We start from the raw sequence: 22,634 nt of genomic DNA on the forward strand, positions 1-22,634 counted from the left end.
GCCATTGGGGATGGTGGATTCTGGCTGGTAGCAGAGAGAGCATTTCCAGGGTCCCTTCATTGACATCTGTGGCATCCGTCTGTAAGAAGCAGGCTAAGGGATCAGTCTGTAGGAAATCCTGAGCTTTCCCTCACTGGGAGCTCTGTTATTATTGGTCCTGGCCTTTAAGGCAAATTCCAGTGGTATCTCAGGGTCCCCAAGTCTGAGAACGGGATTCCTGTAGGGACTGTAACTGCCTTTGGCTATGACACACCCTTGGCAGATGCTCTCAGCAGTTGTCAGTTGCAGTTTCAGGTGGAAATAAGTGATTTATTATCCCCAGAAATTTGGTGGTGGTGGTGGTGGCGAGAGAGACTGATGGCACAATTCCCTGCAACTTTAAAGATCTCGAGTGGGCTTGGAGAGTCAGGAAGCTTGCCTTTTGTTTGCTTGCTTTTTCTTTTTTTCAATATTCCCTTTTAAAATAGTGGCTTTGGGGGGATAGAAGACAGAGGAAGTGCTAAAGTATTATAGGTAAATTATACAAAGCAAAATTCTTCTTTGAGCACAGTAGAATGGGGTGATATGGGGATCCGAATGTGGGTGGGAACCAGCTCTGCAAGTCAAGGACTGATTTTCCCTCTGGAAATATGCACCTTGGCTGATAGAGTTCAGTGTAGCTGAAAGTGTATCTACATAGAAATGCCTTCTCTTAGCATGAGATATTGTGTGTAATGGGGGCTCCACCTGTAAAAACTAGCAGAAAGTTCAGGAATGAAATATTACTGAACTCCTTACTGACTTCTGGACAATAGAGGCAACCAGTGGAAAGGCCATATGGGATCCATGGAAGCTGATTCCGTGGGAATTTTAAATGACTTCAGTGAATTATAGGAACCCATTTCAGGAGTTTTAACCCTAGATAAACAGTATTAGCAAGGAAGAATCTAGTTATTTTTATCTTTGAGATATGCTTTTGGGAGGCCAATGAGAAATGTCAAATGGCTAATTGCCAGTTTGTGACCTCTAGATACAGATGATCCTAATTTCATTTAAATCCAGGGTTATAGATTCTGAGAACTAGAAGAGAAATTAGAGCCCATCAGTTACTCTTTTATATCTTTATAGCTTCTTGGAGGCAGCATTATGGGTGAGGTGAGAAAATGAGGATTTTGAAAAGAAACAAAAGTAGATCTTCCTGATTCCACTTTCCCAGGATAGTTCTGGAGGACTGAGTCTGTAAAATAGAAACCAGGTTTAGCTGCATCCTTTTAGATGTCTCCAAATTAATGTCATGTTAATCTCTATTCTTCCAGTGGAGGAAGAAAAACAACTCAGAGCCTGAGAGGGCATGAAGAAATACACAAGTATCCAATGAGTCTTCCTCCTCTTCTTCTTCTCAGGCCCCTCAATATACTGTCCTATTGGGACTGGGCTTACAGGCTAGAGGGTTCCACATCTGGGACTTCCCAGTCTGGACTGATGAAGTTTTTCTAACTTGGTCCAGACTGCCGGCAAAAGTCATCATTTTCTATCTACCCTTAACAAAGGAGACAGGAGTAGGGGACACTTATCTACAAGAATCACAATGTGTAGACAGTTGGTAGTAGAGGGGTCAGTGTCTTCTTGTTAGCCTCCAGCACCAGTATTTATAGGATCAGTATGATTGGTACAGTAGTATGATTTATCCAGTTTTTGGTGGAGAGTCTTAAAAAAATGTTCCTCCCTTTGAAGTAAGGTTGAAAAGACTGCCTGGGATTCAACAGTTCCATTTTTGGCTCTGCCACTTTGAAAGACCTATAAATAGAGGCTGTGCACACTATACACACACACACACACACACACACACACTCACACACACACACCCCTCTGTCACCAATGTCCAATGCGTCCACCAATGTCAGATGTATATGCGTATGGCTTTGCTCCCAGCTCTGCCAAGTAGGCTTTATTTTCTTTGTTCTTTGAGGTGAGTCGTCCTTGGATGTTCACTCACTAGAAAAAAATTTCAGAACCATGTCCAGTGAGAATAGACTGGTACAGGAGAGGATGGGGAGGATGTTGACAGCCCAACCTGGATGGGAATGTATTCATGTGTTTTTATAGAGGGCTGCATATGTGTTTATAGAGAACTGGTCTTTGTTATATTACCCTCACCAGAGAAAGGACTTGGATTCTGAGCTTGGCTATACCTCGCTAGTCTCAAAGGACTGCATGATAGTCTTGGGACATTGGTGACTCCACTGTGTGATTATATTTGGGACAAGCCTGAACAGCACCTGTTGAGAAGCTGGCTCTCCTGGGTGTGATGCTTGGGAAGCACCCTGCAGCCTCAGTGTGAGGCCTTCCCTAGCTTTGTGCTGGAATGTTTTGTGGCCCTTTGCCATCATATCTGCATTGTGATGGTGTCAGTGCTCATCCAAGAAACCTGCTTGGGCCAGTGGGATATATGAGAAGGAGATCTTCATGGAATTACTTAGAGAAAGGTGGTTTTACTGAATGTAGATTGCTCTTGGAAGACACATCCACGTCTATTGAGGGAGACATTGGAGAACACTAAATGTATCTCCATCATTCCTCCCACTGCACAGCCCTGTTTATGAGGGTTTGGGTCATATACAGCTTGGCCAAGAAGACACCTCTTGGGTGGAGTGATACTCACCTAACCACACCTCTGGTATGCTGAGACACCCCAAGGAGAATGTGTGTAGAGAGGCAGATGGGGACACCACACCCTGAGCTGGCTTCCCTCTTTGCTGTGAGAAAATAAGAGCCTCTAGAAATCAATCCTGCTTTCCCAGAGGTCTGCCGCCACCATCCTAGGATATAATGAAGAGGAAGAGGAATCACGTGTGGGAATGTTGTCTTGGGGAATTAGAACCTTTATTCTCCTCAGATACTTATCTCAGAATAGCTCAAGCGGCTCAGATCTCATGGGACCTTGAACACACTGGCATTGTGACTTTGGCAATAAAAGTGTTGGTTGTTTTGATGAGGATGCCATTAATTGGTCTGTAAATGAGATTTGTTTCCAAAGGATTCCCCCTCGCTCTCTCTTGCTCTCTCCTTCTTTCTCTTTTCACATCTAAACTGAGATACTTTGACAGAAGAATGCTAGTTTTACTTTCTAGCTCCTGGAGAATCAAATAAAGCTAAGAGGTAACATTTGTGAGACACTTGATATATGACATTGGTTAGCACTTTCAAGCAGGATCTGTTTTCATCTCTTTTATAAGGCAGGTGCTGCGATTTTCTCCATTTTGATAGATGAGGAAATCAGTAGATACTCAGGGAGATTCAGAGAGTTGCTCATGAACACTCAGTTAAGAAGAGAATATATTTGTCTAAATAATCAAGGTTATACCATGCCTCCAAGCCCGCCAAGTAGCCCTCAAATTCAGGGCTTAAAGCAACAAACATTTATTCATCATGCATACTACAGGCTCATATAATTACTCAGAGACCCATTGAAGGAGGCTTCACCATCTTGAAGTGTCATAATCTGGGGACATTGCCTCCTGGTTGCCCTGGCATCTGAGAAGAGAATGCTGAAGGGTCTCTCAACAGCAGTTATATTCTGGAAATGACATACGTCACTTCTGCTCACAGCTCATTGGCCCAGATTTGTCACATGACCCTGCCTAGCAGCAACCTTGATACAAAGGTGAACCAAAATGGCTGACTAACAGAAGTTAGGACATCAGAGGGAGACTTTGAGCTCTTCACCACAGTGTGATCCTGCTCTTCGGAAGAACAATTTAATGCTGGATAAGAGGATCAAAGTAACTGTGTGGTGCTTCATTATTCATTCTCCCCCATCCACCTTAACCTTCCCATGCCTGTCACTAGATCCCAAAGAGATACAGTCAGGACCTCCTCTCAGGGGTCCTTTGGCCTCTTCCAAGCTTCTGTGCTGTTCAAGACCAATACTCAATGCCCTGTGGCCCATGTCTAACCTTGGGAGTTATGTGCTCAGCACCCACACAGCTGGGAATCACTGAGTCACAGGCTGAGTCGCTGCTTGCATCGTTGGTGCCTGGAAACGAGATTTGTAGGGCAGAGTGGATCTGCCTCCTACAGTTCTGGCAGGCTCCCATGGCTCCTTGCATTCCTGCTGCAAAGCCTTGTGGAACTAATCTTTGACATCTCAGAAATAGTGTTTTAACAAATGCCACCATCCATAGCTGACAGGACTCCGTGATCTTAGATGTAGAGGTCTCAGCTATGAACATCTTGGCAGGAATCTTCATCCTGTTTCTGGATATGGGGTTTGAGGAATGTCTTCACCAGCCTGCCCCTTTACAGTTCACTGACTTATGGATTCATTTACTTTTTCAACTTACCCTCCAGGTAAGTACAGTTTCACTTAGCCCAGAAGTGAACAGCAGAAGAGTCCAAATGTAGAAGCTGTTTGCAAGCATTGCTTTTGGCTAGAGCTCTCCTCCTTCTAGGACAAGTCGGGAGAGAGAGAGAGAGGGAGAGAATAGCAACATTACACTCAGGGGGGAAAAGCAGTCAACGCACACAAAAAAAACAGAGCTTTATCCTAAAAAGTAAAAGAAAAGCCTACCTCTGAAAACCACCTTCTGTAGGACATAGACTTAAAAACAAGAAAAACAAACAGAGAAAACCGACTTTGTTCTCAGTCTTTTCAGTTCAACCTGTTCTTGCCTCCTGTTCTTATTTTTCTTTTGTTTCATGGAGTCTAAGTCATTTATTCATCCTCAGTAAAACAAAGTCATGTATGAGACTGTAAAGGATTTTGAAGAGAAATAGAATTAGTGCAAAGAAACAACTTGTAATGTTAAAGATGTCTGTCCTGCAGACGGTAAGTAATAGACTTGACACTATAGAACATGGGATCAGAACAAACTTAAGAAAAACTCCCCAAATGAAGAGAAAAAGGTTAAAGAGAGCAGGAAAAGCCAAAAAGGCAAATGACTGATACGCAGGAGAGAAAACAAAGACCCATTAAAGAATTACAGACACTTTTTATGAATGGAAAATGAAAGATCTGTTAACGAATGATTACTGATGTAAAAATCACATGTGAAAATGCTAGTGAATTGTGCTTCTACAACATTAATTCTTAGTTAATACATTTTTCAAAATTGTCAATTCAAGTAAGACATTAAAAATTTTTTATACTAATTAGGATAAATGCTAAAGAAAGAAAATTTCCTAAAAAGGTACAAAATGAGATTAAATAGATATTCCTGGTCAGAAGATCAGATGGTATCAAGATATACATTCTCCCAATATTATATTGTGATTTAAATAAATTTTAATAAAAATTCTAATAGTATGGGCTAAAAGGACCCTTGAAAAAGTGAATCTAACATATATCTGGAAGCAGAAATGGTGCATGTAGCCAAGACATTTTTTTAAGAGCGATTATAATAGATTATAATCAAAACAGCATGGTGGTGGTAGAACTGATCAGCAGAGAATGCACAGAGAAGATGTCCCAGCATTATTTCATGATTCTTTCTCCTCTAATTTTGAATGCCAGATCTAATCATAAACTCACTCTTCTATATATACCAAAGTCTATTTTTGGGAAAAGTGGTAAACTATTTGAAATAAAGTTGGCATCATTTCTCAAAACATGCACCACCATATAAATACCAAAAGGACTAAATAGTCAAATGCACAAAAAGGAGCCAAAATAAAATAGAGATGGATATATCTCTGATCTTGAGCTTGGTTTAGTTCGTCTCTGTATAATGAGATGGGGAAAATTTTATTCACCACAACTCCACTTATGAATGGAACTCATTTGTTGGAGAAAGTTCATGAAGTAGGGAGGGGGACAGTAACCGGGGCTGAGAAATAAAACACTGCTCTGTGGGAGACAAGAAGAGTTTCCTTGATACTCCAATAAAGAAGGGAGAACAAAAAAGAAGCGAAAGGAAGTAAAACAAAGGAAGACATCATGTGTGTGGAGGGGAACGGGAGAAGGAGTGTCTAGAAGGAGCAAGGTGTTGAGCTGTTTCCAGTTTCCAAACCAGAGTCTGCGTGGGCTGTCAGCAGTCTCTTTAGGGCAAGAGGTGCCGATCAAGTCTCTGAGTTATGACTATAAAAGCAGTGGAGAAAAATCTCAATGAGGAGCAACTGGAGGATTTCCTAATGTAAGAGTAGACATTTTTTTTTTTTTTACATCAGAGGTCTGCAAATTACAACGCATGAACCAAATCTGGCCACGCCTATTAGTTTATGCATCATCTATTCCTGTTTTCCGGCTACCATGGCAGTGCTGAGTAGTTGGAATAGAGGACATAGGACCCACAAAGTCTAAAATATTTACTATCTGGCACTTTATAGGAAAACTTCGCTAATCTTGCTCTACATTAAAAAAAATCACAATTAAAAGGCAAACAGGAAAAAAAATGAGACACTGGACACAAACATACCAAAGCAAAGAATAATACCATAAGGATGCAAAATTTATTGAAAAACTTTCAAATTTATTGAAAAACTTCTAGTTGGCAATAGACAGAGAGTGTGAATAGGCAGTTCAATGAAGAAAAATATGAAGGAATCAACGTTTTAAAAAAATGGAAGTTCAGCCTTACTAGGTAAGCAATCAGAGAACAGCGAAATTAACCACAATCATCTCACAGTGTTTGGAGTAAGAATGTCGTGACATGGACAGTTTCATATGCTGTTGATTGAGGGTGATACTTTAAAGAAATTTGGTAATATACATTAAAACCTTAAAAAAAAAAAAGCAAAGTTTACACCCTTTGATCCAGAAATTCCACTTCTGAGAGACTCTCTCGGGAAACTTTTTGCAGATACAAATATGTAAAGGTGAGAATATTCCCTAAAGTAATAATATCCTGGGCTCTACTTCTTACTAGCTGGGATGATTTCGTGCAGGTGACCAAACCTCACTAAGCCTCAGTCTCCTCATCTGTAAAATGGGGATTTAAAAGTAGTACCCAATTATAGAGCTTGTCGTGAAGATTCAACGTGATGGTACATGTAAATTTTTTATAAAGAAGATCTGTTACATAGTAGTAACATGTATCAAATCCCAACTACTTTTTAAAGGTGAAATAATAGGGATGGTTAAATTAATACTGGTATGACTTTAACAAAGAAATATCAGCCATTAAATTAATAAGTTTAAGGTATATTCATATAGAAAAAGTTCATAGTGAAAAGAATATGCATTATTATTCTAGTGATGAGTAGAAAATACATGAATGTATGCAGATGGACATAAAAGGACTGGAAGAAAATATATAAACTATTAAGAAATATATCAAATATTAAGACTGACAGGAGTAAGATTGACTTTACTATTGCTATTGTTAAAAAAATTATTTTGGCGGGGAAGGACACAGCACATGTGTAGCACACACAAGGTCCTGGGTTCAATTCCCCAGTACCTCCATTAAAAAATAATGTTAGTGAAATAATCACAATAATAAAATAAAAATTAAAAAATAAAAATTAAAAAAGAATACATAAGTCAATAAAAACCTAATTACCTCCCCTAAAATGATTAAACAATTATTCTAAATATTATTTTTCATAACCAGTCAACACTAAGTGTTTTCTAATATAAATTAGAATCAGTAGGGAATAACTAGAAAATTACATATGTTGAGGCAAGGAAAAAAATACAAACATATGTTGACTCTTTTAACGAGGAAAGGGTTGACAAGCAAGGCCAGGGGAAACCAGTCTCTTGTCAAATTTCGAACTCGCCTCCTATGTGTAAGGTCTACATGAGAAGTGGAAAAGATGGGAGGTGAGGCCTGTGTTGATCATAAGTTCTCTCACGTCACAAACTTCTCACCCTCTGTTTCAGAAACCAGGGGTCCCCAGACTACTCCCCTCTTTGTCTCTACCAGAGTCATATCATTTCTGCAAGTTTCTCCCGGGTAAATTTACCTGTCTCCTCCTGTGCTCCCTTGTCCCACTCCTTTCCCCGGGCAGACCTGGAGCCTGGTGCATTCTCCACTCTGGCTCAGCAACCTCCCCGACTTTCTTCAGTGGGACGCTTCCTCCAGTCTCAGCCCTCCCAGGCCGACTTGCCAAATTAACCTGGAATGAGGCCTCCGTCTGCTGACAGCCGCCACACTCTTCCTGTGGATTACCGCTGAACTCTGAGTATAAATTATGTTACTTTACCTATACTTAGGATTGCATGCAGTTCTTCTGGAACTTAATAGCTCAGTTCATCACTGTAGTCTAATCACAAAATCCTTCAAATTAAATGAATCTTCTGAGTTTGGGTCTTCTACATATGAGCCCCATATTCTCCTTGTATGGCCCTGCAATAAATCTTTCTCTGCTCCAAAAAAATTTTTTTTTAATTAATTAAATTAACATAAAATAAAAATCTAACCCCAGCCTACAAAGCCTTAGTGATCTGGCCCTTGCTAATCTTTCTGGACTCCTTCTAGCCTTTCAAACACAGCAAGTCTGAGCACTTTTGTTCCTTCTACTTGGAACACACCTTCCTTTCCCTCTAATCTTCACAGGCCATCATCTTAGAGGAGTTTTCTCTGTTCCTCGCAACCTAGCCAAGGTACGGAACCAGCAGGAAAACATTGAGCAGCTTGGATTGGTTGTGCCTCCTTAAATAGGTTGTTAATTAATCAAACCTTGAGTTATTTTACAGAGACAGCACTGCGCATGTGCAAGATTGAAACGCCTGTCTCCAGGATGACCCTAGAACCAAGAATCTTCAGTTTAAGGAACTCAAAGAATAGAAATGTTGCCACCATGGCTTTTTACTAAGGGAGAAGGTCAATGTTCAATAGGAAAATCTGGCTTCCAGCAGCCCAAGTAGCTTGATTACTGATTCGACACTAGCCAGTCAGCTTGAATTCCACCATGAAACCTGGATGTCAGAGACAGATTTGGGAGTCTTGTCTCCTGGCTGGTCCACCTTGCAATAAAGCTCCTTCTCAAAAGCTGGTGCTTCTAAGTGCATTGGGCCCTCCCGATCGCCCAATTTTCTCTTCCCCAGTGCACTCATTATGTTATTCTTATTCTCATTCTTATTTCCATGTTTACTTTCTGTCTTCTCCCATTAGGATGGGGAGGATCTGTCCGCCTTTTGTCCTGTGCCCAAGGATCCAGCCCAGAGTGGCCCTTAATAAACGCTCACTGACTGACTAATAGTCATTATTTCTAATGACTTCAATTGGCCTGAAGTACTTAAACAGGGGAACAGTTAGCACTGAAAAATAAAACACATTTAATAACACACCAAAAATATATTTTTCTAGGTCCTGCTGCAGTGCCATTCACCAGCTGGGATAAAAAGGCAGCATCATAGTATTGAAAACAGGAGAAAGGGGAAACAGGGTCTTGAGAGCTTGACTAGGCCCTGGAGATCATTGGATCCTGCCCTTTCCATTTCATGGAGAAGAAACCAAGACCCAGAGAAGGCCCCACGGATGATGGAGCAGAGTCAGACCAAGAACCAAACTGATGGCAGATCTTACCTAAGGAACCCACACCAGTTCCAGAGCCTCCAGGAAATCCTTAACATCCACTCACTTTTTTTCCTATCTCTGGTGGTTCTGGGAGAATTCAGAGCATGTTTGACTTGCTGGGCTTAAAGAAGTCTATGGAGGCTTCTGTTCCTGTTCTGGGGATGTAGGCACCAGCAAGAGTCATCTCTACCCCACCAGTAAGAAAGTTTATTGGACAAGTGAACACAACAGAAGGGAATGCCTGCCCAAGGCCTGACCAAGAATTTGGTGTTCTGCCTCTTAGACGTTGGTTTCACCTAAGCCAAGAAACCAGTTATCAGATGGGAATGGCATTCTGTCATCCCAGCCTGGGATCACCAGAAAGAAGCCTAGAGGTGAAAGTCTTTGGGACATATTTCCCTCATTAAGCCATCGTGGCATCCTTCTGATGTAAAAGTGTGGAGGGAAGGAATGTGTGATGGCGACTCAGTGAACCAGTCTTTTTATAGCATGACCTTGGACAGGAGGATGTGAATGCATGAACACTAACAACACTTCAGCAAAGAAATATGTTCAGTGAACAGCCTCCCAAACGCCATCCGTGTGACATGGAGGGAAGAGTCTGGAGAAAATGCCAAGGGCTGCATTATTTATGAGCAGAAAGTAGGAACGAGTTGTGTCACTGTTGCTGAGGACAGAATAAAAACAAGTGGGCTTGAGAAGAGCAGAAGGAAATATGGGCCAAGGGAGACTGTAGAATCTCTCTCTCTCTCATTGTAGATTTTAAAAACATGTTAGTTTCTACCATTTTAGGAACTAATTATGGTCATTTTTGAAAGAAGAAACCTAGTCCCCTGTTGGGGGATCAGGACCAATATGGATAATACCACTTAATCTGATGCAATCAACAGGGGTGAAGCAAGGGAATTAATATTTATTGATGGTCTGTAAAGTGCTAGTCATTTTTCAATCACTGACTCATCTAATCGTCCGCACCGTGAGGTTACTGTTACCATCCCCCTTTTTCAAAGTAGGAAGATGGGGCTCAGGGAGGGAACCTACAACCAGGGAGAGGTGGGAAGCAAATCAGGTCTTTGAAGTCTCTTCTTACGTGTGATGCTGAGAGCAAGCACAACCCTCATCCCCCAGGGCTAATTAGTAAACTTATGTTATGGAGTTGAATGTTTTCTTTTTCTTGTTTTAAACTTACTGAAGGATAGTCAGTTTCCAATGTTGTGTCAATTTCTGGTGTACAGCATAATAGTTCAGTCATATATACACGTACATATATTCGTTTTCATATTCTTTTTCATCATAGGTTTCTACAAGATGCTGAATGTTAGTTCCCTGGGCTGGTATAAACTTCTTGTTTAGCTGTTTTATATATACTAGTATCTGCAAATCTCAAACTCCCCATGTTTTTCTTAAAAGGAAGAAGTAAGCAAGGACTCATCCTCTGCCTTAAGTAGAGGAAGCTCCATTTTCACTTTTTTGGGGAGATTTCTTTAATTTCTTCTCCAATCTGTGCCCCTCCTATCAGGGAGAAGGGGACAATCTTGGAACATTGTGCAACCTCAAGCATAGACTATGAGGATCAGAGGGCCACCCTCATGCCTGGTCTCACATGGTACAGAGGAAATCACATCCCCTCTAAAACCCTTTGCCCCCAGGGCAACTTCGTGAAAAGAGCCCTGGTCTTTGGGGAATCTGTTTATCAGTGAAGCACTGTGTTATGTCAGCTCCCTCACTGGCTGTCTTCCTGCCGAGCAGTGGTATCTAGTGAGTAGCAGGTTCTGAACATAACACTCGGCAATCGAATGCATGAATGCGGGCAGGAATAACGTGTAGCTGGACAAAGGAAAGCCAAGGAAACACAGGAACACATTTAAATTGTACAGCATGATAACTGTTGATGGAGATGGATGGTTTTAGTACTTTGAGCCACTCAGCAGTGCTACATGGGGTTTGGCTCTAACCCTGCTCTCCTGCCCTTGCTGCCAGGGCTCAGAGGATGAATCTGATCAGTTTCCAAAGGAAACTGCTGAGCACGCAGATTGCAGACTCGACCCACAATGGGACCTGTGAGCTGCCAGAGCCCCTCTGCTTCTGCCACCTTTTGAGAATCAAGAATCCTAAAATAAGCACTCAGTGCCCCTTGCAACTGCTCTTCTTGGCTCCATCCCCCTCTGCCTCCTCCAGCTTCCCCCTGGAGCTGGGCAACAGCCACTCCTGGCTGGGGAGAAAGGAACGTCCTCTGAGTCAGGGCTCAGTGAGGAGCTGTTGCTTCACCCCTAGCCCCTGAGGGCTTGGAGAGCTGACCTGCTTTGTCCACAGGACACTGGAGCGCTTGGGCCAGCGCAGTGGGGCAGTTTGATGTGAATAAGCAAAAAAGGAAAAAAAAAAAGTGGGGGGGGTGTTTATTTCTCTTGATTGGACTTGTTTGAAAACAACTGTTACCCCCAACACTCTTGCCTTTGGGCCACACTAGGGTCCAGAGTCTGCCCCTGTGTCAGAGGAGGAAGCAGAGGATGGCCCCCCAAATCCAGAAGTGGGGGCCTAGGGCCCAAGGGCTCAGGGCGACAGGTCTGTAAAAAAGATGTGGGCCTCCAAGCAGCCAGCCCTGAAGTGAATCCACCACTGGAGTGAAAGCAAACAGAGAGCCTGGCCAAGCCTGGATGTGGGGGGAGATGGGGAGCCGAGGAGGGAGACTCCAGGCTCTCCTGCCCCAGCAGACACCCGCAAGCTGAGCAAGGGAGCTTCCCTTCCAAACATTGCAAAGAGTCTCCGAGGAGGAAAAGGCTCTTGCAGACGCGCCAGGAAGGCAGCATTTGAAGCTGCTGCTGGCACGGGGCAGGGCGCAGGCTGGGGCTGTCTGCTCTCCCACCCTCTGGCTCACTGGGAACCCCATGCCTCTCTGACATCATGGATAAAAATCAGGCCTGGCTTTCACATATTGGGGTGGCCCCGCCCAGCACAGCCCAGCCAGCTGGACCCTCCCAAAACGGGATCTCTTTTGTCAGCTGCCTTTTATAGAACTATAAAACCAAAAGTTCAAGTAAGAAGCCTTAGACCAGTCATCAAAAAAGGCAGGCTTTGCCTCCCATACTCTTCCTGCCTTTTCCCCTACTGCCGAGGCTTCCACCATCCGGCAGAGCTGCTTGGCTGCTGGCTTCCATCTCTCAGCCTCATAAAGATCCTACAACCCCAAAAGGCACATTAACCTGCCTACGAGGGGGTTCTGGACTTTGGAATTAGGGGAAAGGAAGGGAAGAGGGGAGGTTATATTGCACTGATTTGGGGGGAAAAGAAAGATACCTCTGTCATGCCGTGAAGTGGAACACGGAACTGGAAACTGTAAAAGAGGCAACCCAGGACCACAGTCAGTGAGGGCGAGACTTTTGCCAAGTAACCGTGACCTTTGCTGTTTCGAACTACCTCTTCAAGTATTTGGATCCTTGGGCCAAAGCCTAAGTGAATGGGATGGTGGGACATCAGGTGACCTTACGCTCAGCCGAGTTTAGAAGGGAGGGAATATTCGACATTTGGAGCTTGAAAAAGGGGGTTGAACTCCCACCTCCTTAGGAGAAGACGTAGGCTGTTGAAGGTCCTAAATTAATAATGGCTGCAGAAAGAAGCAGATGGATGAAATCAGTTATTTTCAGCTTCTTGACAAAATATTGGACTAAGATCAATCGCTAAAGGTCTTTGTGATGCTTGGGAGAACGAGACTGCTTCTGCAGTTCAGGAGGCCCCAGTCGTGTAGTCGAAACGAAGCACTCAAGAAGAAAAATCAAAACCAAATGGAACTCACCCAAAGGTCCAAGATGGTGACGGAGCCAGCACAGCTTGCCCCTGTGGGACCATCTTGTCCCTGGCCTTACCTTTTAAGCATGTCGTTTAGCTGCAGCTTAAAGGATTAATGTGAAGTGGAGGAAAAGGTGTCAGTTAAGACCATTCTTTGCTCACATTAGATCAGTTATCTTGACCTGATAAGGAGGACTTTTTTTCCAAGGGATAATGCATGGACCCTTTCTTCTCGTGGCCTTGAGATATTATTAGCATGTACGTTGAGCATTAGCATTCCTGTGGGTCTCTCCGATGATGATAATCAGGCTGTTATATAACCGGCATTAGAAGATTGGAAAGGATCTTAAAGATAATACCTACGTCAATGTCTTTAACTTGTGAATGAGGTTAAGGGAGGTTAAATGACTTGTGCTTTTCACATACACCTACATTTATTTACCAAAGATTATTACTGCTGTTGCTCTGTTTGTTTTTGCCGTTGTTATTACTATGTAGCACCTACACACACTAAGCATTGTTCTGCACACTGAGGAGTCATTCAGTACAACTGGTGTCTTTATCAGAAGGAGAAATTTGGGCAGAGACAGTCCCTCAAGATCCTTCCACTGTGCCCTATAACTCGGGGTCTCTCATTATCAAAATACCTCATATCCTTACCGTTTTCTGAGAATGTCCTCTTTGAATGCTTGATGCGTCTGAAATCAGCCTTCCCTCGAGGTTGGAGCTTCCCTTTCAGTCTTCCCCGATAGCGACTCTGCCTCTCTCCCCATGGACACAGGGCCTAGAAGGGGGTTATGGGTCTTACCTTCGCCATATTCCATCCTCCCGATCGTTTGTCCATCCTCTACCCTCTCCATCCCAGCTCCTTCTGTGCCCGGAGCATTAGACTATATGCCATTAACGACCCCCCTTTTTGGTGAGCTAACCACTGCCACTCTCTGATCATCCCTCACCTGCAGGAGACTTTGCACATGGCTCACTCCACCTGTCGTGATTGGTGGTTTCCATCACATAGATAGGTCTTTCACTACTCAGGGCTCTCAGACTTTTGGTTTATTCTCTTCCAGTGATCTTGTCCTCTGCAATTCCTCAGCCCTCCTTCCCTGGCCACACCCAGCCGGTGAGTAAGGACTCTTTTTTTCCGAATCTCATTTTTATGGATTCACTCTCCAACCACCACCCTCTACTACCCTGACCTCAGCAATTCTTTGACCCTGTCGAGACCTTTAACCCATTGACTCTTCCATTTGGCATAGTTCCTTCAATCCCTCGTACCCTTTATTCCCTTCTTTCTATTGTGATAATCACTGCGTGGCATGAACTCTCAGCTTCCATCTCTCCCTCCAGCCTGTTGACCTTAAAATCTACCACTCTGCTGCCACCCAGCTCTCCACTGACTCTAAGTTGCACCAGAGTCTTCAAATATGGCCAGAGGGAAACAGGAAGCAGAGCTATCTGGTCACATGCTCATTTTTGACCACAAACCTCACCCGGGCCCTCAGCACTGCCCGGCTACATTCCCCTGGTCAATTCACAGTCCCACTCTCCAAGGCCACAATTTCACATCCCTCTCTTCTCACATCCACCCCCTCAGTCTCAGTTGATGAACTCATCTTTTATTCACTGGGAAAACAGAAGCAGGCAGAAGAGAACTTCCTCATCCACCTACAAATGAGTCACCTACCACGTCCTTCAGGACACGTATATTCTGCTTTCCCTGCAGACTGCAGCCTGCTCCCAGTGAGACTCGCCCTGTTGCTGATGCACCAGATCCCATCTCGAATTGCCTCTTCCAAGACTTTGCTCCACAATGATGTCTCCTCTCCTTCCCTCCCTGTTAGCTGTCCTCTCTGGCGTCTCAGTCACATCAGACTGTCAGTGCTCTGGGAAATCTCCCATTCTAGACAGTTTCCACCTTTCTTGATAGCTTCTTCTAGCTATCCTTTTGTTTTCTTTTTGCCATATAACAAAACTCCTTGGGATGGGTATCTATACTCTGCCTTCACTTCTTTACCTTCCCCTGATAAATTCTTCTCAGTCCTCTCCCACAAGCCTTTTTACACCATTTTTTTTTTCTGCTCTTATCTCAGTCCTTAGCTGGATTTAAAGATTAATTCTCAGTCCTCATCTGGAGATTATAGCGGCATTTGGAATAGCAATCTTTCTTCACTTGGCTTCTTGAATATCATATTCTGCTGGTTTTCCTGTTTCCTCAATTGATTTTTTTTTAATCTCCTTTCCTTTGTCCCTCCTTTTTTTTTTTTTTTTTTTGATCTTCTAAATACTAATTTGCTCTCGAGTTTAGCTCTTGGTCCTCTTCTCCGTGTCTACACTACCTGGCAGATCTCATCCTAGACCATGGCTTCCAATACCATCAGTAGGTCAGTGACTCACAAACATTTATCTTCAGACCCAATCTCTCTTTTGAATTCCAGACTCATGTATCTAACTGCCTACCAGACATCTCCACCCTGACATCTGATAGATATGTTTAATATAACATGTCCAAAATGGAAATCTTGATCTTTCCCTCCCATCCTTTCCCCCAGATTTGAACCTCCCACAGGTGTCCCCATCTCAAGAAATGGTGTCACCATTCTCCAGCTGTTCAGGTGCCAAGAATAAGTGCCATCCTTAAACCCTTTCTTTTCCTCCTATTGCACAGAAAAACCCATTAACATGTCTCTCTGCATCACATGTTAATAGAAAGAACTATGAGAAAAATAAGAAAGGGTGTGGGGATAGAATGTACCAGAAGCAAAGGAAGGATGGAGGTATTATCTGTTAATTATGGTCAAGGATAGATTCTCTAAGAAAGAGACATTAAAGCAAAGACTTCCCTGAAATATAGGAAGGCACAAGCCTCTAGCAGGGTCTGAGGAGAAAGCATTCCAGAAAGCATTCCAGCAGAGAAGAGAACAAACATGAAGGTCATGAGGTGGTCAGGAAGATGTCGTGTCTGAGGAGGAAGAACAAGTTCAGCGTGCCCAAAGTAGACTGAGGAGTGTGACGGTAGATAGAGGCCAGATTATGAAAGCTCTTCCCAGCCTGGGTGAGCCTGAAGTTGGCATTTTATTCTCATTGTTAGGGGAGACTAGTGGACAGTTTTGAGCAGGAGAGTGTCATGATATGATTTACGTCTGATAGGTCACATTGGCTCCTTGGTGGAGAATGGGTTGTAGGAGACCAAGGGAAGAAGTGATGGGTCCAGCTTGGAGCTTACTGCAATATTCTGGAGCAGTTAGCAAACTTGTTCTGTAAAAGGCCATGCTATGGACAGAATGTTTGTGTCCCCCACCCCCAAATTCACGCATCAAAACTCTTACATCCAATGTGATGATACTTGGAGACGGGGCCTTTGGGGAGTAATTAGGTCATGAGAGAGGGGCCCCCATAATGGGATTAGTGCCCTTGTAAGAAGAGACACAAAGGAGCACCACCCCCCTTCTCTGTCATGTGAGAACACAATGAGAAGACAGCCACCTGTAAACCTAGAAGAAGGCCTTCACCAACAACCTACCCCTGCAGGCATCCTGATCTTGGATTTCTTAGCCTCCAGAACCATGCGAGATACATGTTTACCATTCTATGGCATTCTTGTTACAGCAGCTTGACCTGACTAAAACACACTAGATAGGCAATATTTAAGGTTCTGAGGGTCACATGGGTCTCTTCAGAACTACTGAACTCTGCTGTTACAGCGTCAATTCAGCCACAGACAATATGTGAATTAATTAACACTTACTAACAGTCCCTGGGCTGGCTTTGGCTTGTGGGCCAGAGTTCACAGACCTTCGTTCTAGACCAGCGATGGTGATGGCTTGGCCTGGACCTAAGCATAGGCATTGTTTTAATGGTAACTCTGGACAGTGTCGCTGCTACTGGATTAAATATGGGAGCTGAGGGCTCAAAGGCATCTTCTGACCCACTTTTGAATCTTTCCACTTTAATACACACTTCAAGTGGTGGGCATTTTTTTTTTTTTTGCTCATCATTCCTCAGACAATATTATTTATATTTTTATTAGGGTGAACCGATAAAATAAAATTGCTATCAATGAAAAAATAAGTTTTGAGTCCCGTTAGTGGAAAATAAGATGAACTCCTTCCAGAGGTCCCTGATTTTCTGCTGAAATAAAATATTCTCCCAAAACAGTCTTCTACCCCCATGAGACTCAGTGGCTCACCAAAGGGTGGTGGTGGGAGGTGGGAGGATGGTCTTCTCAGATGGGGAGGTGTTTTTCACTGATGAAATTGTTTAGAATCACCAGTGCAAGATGCCAGTGAAAAGCAAATTGACTCTCACTTGTTTTCTCAGTTGCCTTTAAATTCTCTATCTTTAGTTCCCCCTTTTATTGTCTGTGTTCAAGGCAGACACACCCACTGCCCCCCTACTCCCTTGGTACATTGTTGTCCCACCTGCCCCCAGGAGATGGTGAGGGCCCTGGTGACTCTGCGCATAAACGGTGAGACACCGAAACTTAGTCCTGATTCTACCATCAATTTCAGGTGTGATATTGGGAAGAGCCTCCCATTAGGAAAAAGAAAAAACAGGAGAACAAGAGAGTGAAAAAAATAATCTAGCCATTTAAGGAATTAGGTGTCACTAAATATGTGACTATCTAGAAGCTTCCCAAGGACAGCCACCGATGGATACAGAGTATCAGAAACAGCAAGAGAACACTTCATACCCTGCTGAGCAGGAGCTGGGTGCACAGAAGGAGAAACCAAGCAGGCAGCCTGTGTGCCGGCAACTTTCTCCTCCCCCGTTCCTGCGCCCGGCCAGGCTGCCATCCCCCGGCTGGGAACACGCTGTGCTGGGCCGGGCTGCAGAGCCTTGTCCGTGCAGTAATAAAGTGCACACTTAGAATGTTGGGCTGAGTGACAAGAACAACATGAAATAACACTCTACCCACCCACTGAGAAAGCCGAGTGTGTCACACTCCTCTGTGTCATGGTTTTAAAAATATCTCCACGGACGGTCCAAGTCTCAGGTTGGGTTTGAGGGGTGTTTAATGCCTGACTGTGCCAGGTGGAAAATGTTTTCATCAGAATCCCAGGGACCCGGGTGATGGACGTCTGCTGGCTTTTGCGTGTCTGTGTGCACATGAATGTGTGTTTAAGAAAACTGGGGGTGGGTGGCTGTTTCTTGGCTCTTTTTACCCCCCCCCCCTTTTTTTCTCTCTTTTTTAATTACATGTTCCTGACAAAGAGGTGTGGTCCTTGGCACCGCTGCCCAGACTCTCCTCCACCTCTAACCACACGAGGAGAAGAATACAGAGCATGGTTCTCAGCATCAATGGAAACACAAACCCAGGGGCCAGTAAAGAGCTAAGGCTTCTTGGGGATGAGGGGTTGAGAAGCCGGTGAATGGCTGTCCACAGAAGGAGATGGGCTCTTCCAGAGGGTCTGTCCCTTGGTTTCCCCCTGCTTTGCTTCCTTGCTGAGGAAGGCACGGCCAAGCCTAAGTCTGCTGGAATTTTGTCTCAGAGTAGGGGGTTTCAAAGAGCGGGGTGAGCCTTTTAACCTCCTTGTGGTTTATTCTTGTTTACTTTGGAATCTCTTGCACTTACCAGCAGGGCAACTCTGGCAAGTTGTCTAACCTTTAAGCCTAAGTTTCCTGACTTGTGAAAAGGAATAATAATAGCACCTACGTCTTAAGGTTGTAGGGAAGAATAAATGATGTGACCCCAAGCAAGCCCTGGGTGCAGGGCCTGGCACATAGCAAGCCCTCCAGAAATGTTTGCTGTGTTTGCCGCTTCGGAGCTTTACAGGTTCCCAACCCATGGAAATAAAGTCTTTCACTTGGCTGTCACAGGGGGAAATTGTATGTGAGACCCTGTGGGCTCTGGTCCCCGCCTGCACGCTGACCTTGGACACTGGCTCTCTCTGCTCCACTGACCTCCTGGAATTTCTTCATACACATCAAGCATCCAAGCCTCTACATGTGCTGTTTCTTCAGCCTGGGATAGTCTCCTCCCAGACATCCTCATGACTTGTTCCATCACTCAGTTCTGATACTTGCTTAAATGTAATTTGTTGGAGAGGGAACTTGGTCTCCAAACCATCTAAAACGGCACCCCCACCACCCCAGAGGCACTCTGCATCCCTCTTCCCTAAGTCTTGCCTTTTTACCACTACCTGCACATTACATATTAACTTAATGTGTTTATTGTCTCGTTCCCTTACTAGAATGTGAGGCCCGTGAAAGTAGTTTTGTCTTTTGTTGTTGTTGTTCATCAAAGAAGCATTTCTAACATCTTAAAAGGTGCCCAAACTTCAAAAGGCATACACTCAATATCAATTAAATGAACAAATAAAACGTATGTATACATGATCACCATTTTACAAAGGAAGACTTGCATGGTCACATAGTCAGTAAATTGCTGAGTCAAAACTCGCACCAGGATCTCCAGACATCTTTCCGGTTTATCCCGAGAATGAAGAATATTGAAAGCTCTCAGGCAATCAGGAACATTCTGGGCCATGACCTTACCTTTACTGTTGATATGAGATGACTTTCGACCTAAATCCTTGAAAGTCACATCTGAAGCGTTGCAATCTTTCCTCTCTGGGGTATTCTCAGCCCATGTGATACTGTATTTGATTGGAGGTACTCTGACATGTATGCATAGGGAAAACTTGAGAATTTTTTTTTCCTATTGATTCTTCTTGTGATTTATGCACTTCCCCAAAGTGTCATGACTTTTACAAAGCTCCCAGGAATAAAGAAGGTTTGCTCCTGCTCCCTCGGGCTTCCTCAAAGTCTCCTTGTCGAAATAGCAGAAGACCTCCTCCTCATGACTAGCTGTTTGTACAATATGCTTCATGCTAGAGGGACGATATCGCTCCCACCCAGGCAATGCAGCATTCCTCAAGTTGCAGGCAGAAGCATTCCTCCTGGCCTTTTAGGATTTCTGCGTGATGGGGCAAACCACGTCAGCCTTGGAAACTGCATTTGAGTGAACCTATGCACGTTGTCAAGCAAGATATTGAGGGACCAGACAAGTGAATGAAGGCATCTACTTAAAGTTCTGAAGACACAGAAGATTGTCATCCTGCTGCTCTTTTGTTTCTGCTCAGTTTGGGGGAGCTGAGTGTGATGCCTACTACCATTACATACTGAAAAGTAAACTCCAAAGCCATCAGTGGAGAAACTCAACAGGAAGTTGGCCAAATGCTGTCCCGTCACTTCTGTGGATAGCAGGGCTCACCTCACTTACTGAGGATAGCGGAGCTCAGCCCTGGTCCTCACCCACAACCAGCCTAGCTCTGAAAGCCCATAATGTGTCCCATTCTCACACACCCCAGCTCAGGGTCAGGTAGTCAAGAATATCTTACTTTGTTTTATTTCAGTTCAGAAGAGGAGCTTGCCTCCCTGCTCGGGGCCCAGATGTCCTCTGGCTTTCAGGACCTCATGAATTGAAGACATGATTTTACTGGCTGTTGTGCTCCACTTTGGACACGGGACGTCATGTTCTCTTCATATCTGGAACAGAAGCCTGATTGTTGCATATCTGAGCAATAGAACTTATGATCCTTCAGCAGTTTGGTTCTTTAAGAAACCCTTTGGGCATTTTCCTCTGCCATTTAACACATACGTAGGAGGAAACAAGTTTAAACCTTCACTCCCTAGTTCATATCCCTTCTTACCACTAAAAGGGTTCGAAGTGTGCTGAGTTCAAGAAGAATAAGCAGCAATCGCGGCTCCAGAACACAAAGACGCCCGTTGGAAACTCCCCTGAAGGCAAGTTGATTCCTTGGATTCTGTCCACTGTCATCCGTCTCCCAAATTCCCCCAGCCTATTTGCACCATGGCACCTTTGCCAAGACTCTCTCCAAAGAGGCCTCCCTCCAATGATGATGGTACCCAAGAGGCTGCCATCAGTGACGTCAGACCTATTGGCAGTAACCACGGTGGCACTTCTGACAATATGCCAAGAGCTCTGGGAGCCAGGCATGAGGTGGGTAGTCCAAATAACCACTCCTGCCCAAGCTGCCCTCTGCTGGGATAACCCACCACTAATTAGAGGCCATCTGTTTAGACCATACAGGCTGTCCTGCCAGAAGCAGCCAGATGTCAGCACATCACTCCAGTCCGTGACCTCTCTTAGGATATTAACATGGATTATTTATGGGTGGGCTGAGGTGGTTACCCTATGTGAGCCTCCTTCCTGATGCATGGCTTAAGAAGTTATAAATATGTATATACAGTATATATAACTTTATGACGATACCATTCATTTTGGGTCTTGCCAAGTTCCAGACCCATATGCTCTGTAGTGGGGTTCTGGGCCTGGTTCAACAATAACAATTTTTAGAAACACTCCAGTGTCTCATTTCTCTGTGTTTTCCATGGGCTCTACGTAAGTAGAGATATGCATACTCTCTTCATTGGGATTCACTGGCCTTTAGTTCTTGCCAGCCGTCTGTGAACTGCTCTCTCTGCTTCAATTAGAGAGGGAAGCCAAGTGATGCAGAGAACTGGATGTCATCTTTCTTGATGGTGTTCCTCATTCTTCTAAGTTGCAAGTTGAAATGCCTTCTATCCAGAGCAGGTGCTGGGCCAATTAGTTTACCCCATGAGGGAAAGAAAATTGGATGAATAACAGAATTAAGAATCACACAAGCTGAATCCTAGTCCTCGCTCTGCTGTCGACATGGCACGGGGACTTGGGCAAGTGGCCTGCTCTTTCTAGGTCTCAGACTGTTCTTTTCTATAAATTTCCATTCTCTATGCCTTACACAGAAGGAGTGTTGATAATCGACTCTGAAACAGATATATATTTATAATAAGAATGTTTAAATGGATTGACTAAGTTACAACTAACCTTCATGCTACATCTGCACTTTGTGAAATGTAAAATTAAAAATGCTGAAAAGAGTTAACTCTGTATTGGTCTATGTCCTGGTATTATTAGCATTTATCCTACCTACCTCAAAGGAATGTTACAAAGAGAAAGTGAGGTACCTAAGAAATTCTGATTTGATACATTTAAAAGGACTGTGCAAGTACACGACGCCGTGTTTTGCATTTTTAAACTTTCCCTCTTATGTTCCCCTCCTTCTAACCAATAGCTAGGGGCCAAATACTCCATTTCTATAGTATCTCACCCTTACCACCCAATATCTAATTATTATTAGATTCTCTAATGGCTGTCTCCACCTCTTTAAGGGTGGTTAGAAAAATGACTATAGGCATTTTGAGGTGTTAACAATACAAGAGGCAGTAGACATACTAGTAACACTGAGCACATAGGGGTCAGTGATGCTGTTCATTTCTGCAATGTGCTGGCCAGTGCTTCACAGCAAAGAATTACCTGGTGTCTTTCACTGAACACTCATATAACACCTACTAATATCAGAGCCTAGAAGCTAATTCTATCTCACACATAAATACAGTTCTTTA

This window comes from Camelus dromedarius, chromosome 16 (genome assembly GCF_036321535.1).
Source record: "Camelus dromedarius isolate mCamDro1 chromosome 16, mCamDro1.pat, whole genome shotgun sequence".
Taxonomy (NCBI): domain Eukaryota; kingdom Metazoa; phylum Chordata; class Mammalia; order Artiodactyla; family Camelidae; genus Camelus; species Camelus dromedarius.